Here is a 2471-nt window from a genome sequence, read left to right on the forward strand (position 1 = left end):
GATCCCACAAACAAACATCCTCACAAGTGACAGGTTGTTACTGTTCTGGGAGCTGTGCAGGGGGAGCTTCGGTTCTGGCTTTAAGACATGGTCAAGGAAGCAAATCCTTGATAAGCTGACCCAGCTCAGCAGTCCAGCCCTGCTCCCTGTACCTCACACTGGGTTCCCAGAGAGCATTTCCCAGTCACTGGTCACTGCCTGTGGCAGTCAAAGGAGAAAAGATCCCACAGAAGCCAACGAAATCTCCACTTGCTCCTTTTTCCTGCCACGTACCCTAGAGTGAGTGCAGTGACCCCTGAGGATGGAGAGAGGCTTTGGATGAGGCAGAGACTTGGAGAAACCCATCTTCCAGGATGATGCTTGTTTGAAGGTTTGTCCAATATTTGGTGCTTTTGTCCATTTCATGTGTTTTATTTTTAATGGATGTTTGAGTTGTAGGACACTAAGCTCAAAATTAATAAGGCATTTTCTAGTGTATGGCATAATCTTTTTTCTTCATTTTGTTCTGTGGAAAAAATTAATTTTCATGCTTTGTACTTAAGGATACACAGAAGCTGCATTGACCCTTCCACACCAAGCAATCCAAGTGCACAGTAGTTAACTGGATTAGTTGTTGACTGAAGAATAATGTGTTAAATCTGTTGGTGCTTCCTTCTATTGGTACACTGTTAAAATTTGGTGTTCCTGTGTACCAGGAGCTTTGGCCACACTTGTGGAGATGTAAAGCACTTGGATTGCTCTGCACATGTGATGGGAAAGGTGTGTTAGGAGAAGCCCCCTATGAACAAACTGCTGTTCTCTTGCAGATCTGCAGCAGTGCTGAGTTTGGCAGAGTGGTTGAAGGGTTTGTGAGAGCAGAGCAGGGGATAGATACATCAGCTCCAGTAGGTTGACAGCTGTCTCCTTATATTTACAGAATATAATAGAAATGCAACTTTTCTGCTTTGTACCCCCCTCCAGGTCTGGTTCACCGTTACTCATCAAGAGAATCCAGTCTCATATGCATGGATATAGTAAAAAAGTCCCGATTCCTGTAGAAGCAGAGCCTGTTTTAGGTGGCCTTCATCTTCAGCCCTGATTCAGAATGACAGCTGGACTCCTCTGGCTCGAGGAGGACAGCAGCAGTGTGAAAATACACGCAGCTACACCAACACTTATGGTCTCCTGTGCTGGGGAGTCACTCAGCTCATTCTTGCACTGCAAAATCCTTCTAAATTTAATGGCTCTGGAATTGCTTCTCCCAGCAGTGGGACCAGAGCAGAATGGCAGCATTAATGCAAGAGCACAACGAGATTCCTTTCACAGCTTACTTGGGGAAGGAGAGTACAGGACACAGAATTAATCCTCATTCTGATGTTTACACATTTTTTTAGATCTTTCAATTTAACCATCAAAAATAAACTCCCTGAAATATAAAGTATTAAATAATCCTCTTTCCCCTTCCCTTATATGTGGTGTCCTTACAGAATTTTAAGAGGGAAGCTTAACTTGCATGGTTCACAGATGCTGCTGCTGTTTTTGGGAAGAGCAAGATGTAGAGTGGTGGGAAGAGGGAATTAAGGGAAGAAGAGCTGCAACAAAACACAACTGGTGACCAATGCCAAGTTGCCTTTGGAAGCTTGTTACAAAAGCATTTATATACACATTTTTTTGGTATTTCTCCATCTCTGAGTGGTGTGCAACAATGCATAAAACCAGGACACAATTACTGCAAGTGTAGCTGATGTCACAAATTGTTATCAACGAGGAACCGTAAGAGGGGACAGAAATACACCTTACTCTGGCCTGCCCTAAGCATCTGCATCCATCCTCAGATGTCTGAATATGCACTCCAGACACTGGAGGAGCATCTCTTGTGCAAGTCACTGGATGCTGTTTGCATATCACAACTCCAAAAAGTGGATCACTGATTATTTGTAATAAATTTATGCGTACACTCAAACGAAGACTACTTCGAAAGCCAAAACGTGCTACCTGTAATTAGGGAAAACCAAATTTCTTCTGTTACATTACCAAAATCATCTCTATAGGGTGGGAAAGGAGGTAGTGAAGCAAATCTTTTCTGGCAAAGCTGTACCATTAGGCAGAACAAATGCTCATCTTGGAATTCTCTTAAAAAAGAAAGGTAATTTTTTGATGAATAAATTTAATCAATAAACCTAAACCCAACAGCCACAAGAGCAAGTTACTGGAGGTGAGAATTACATATGAGGCAGGCAGAAATTAAACCCCAAATACAGCTACACTGTTAACTCTATTTAACACAGTATCTCAGTTCAGTAGTTTATTTTCTACCCCAACCTTAGTGTTTAGATTTCTAAATCACTACAGCAATTTAATAAGAAAACAAGTTTTGCTACCTGAAACTAAAGGCTAATTTTACCAGACCATTGTACAGACAAAATACAGATGACAGTATTTAGAAAGCTGGATACTGGTGACCACACATAGAAACTGAATTTAAAACTGAG

This window comes from Corvus moneduloides, chromosome 4 (assembly GCF_009650955.1).
Source record: "Corvus moneduloides isolate bCorMon1 chromosome 4, bCorMon1.pri, whole genome shotgun sequence".
Taxonomy (NCBI): Eukaryota; Metazoa; Chordata; class Aves; order Passeriformes; family Corvidae; genus Corvus; species Corvus moneduloides.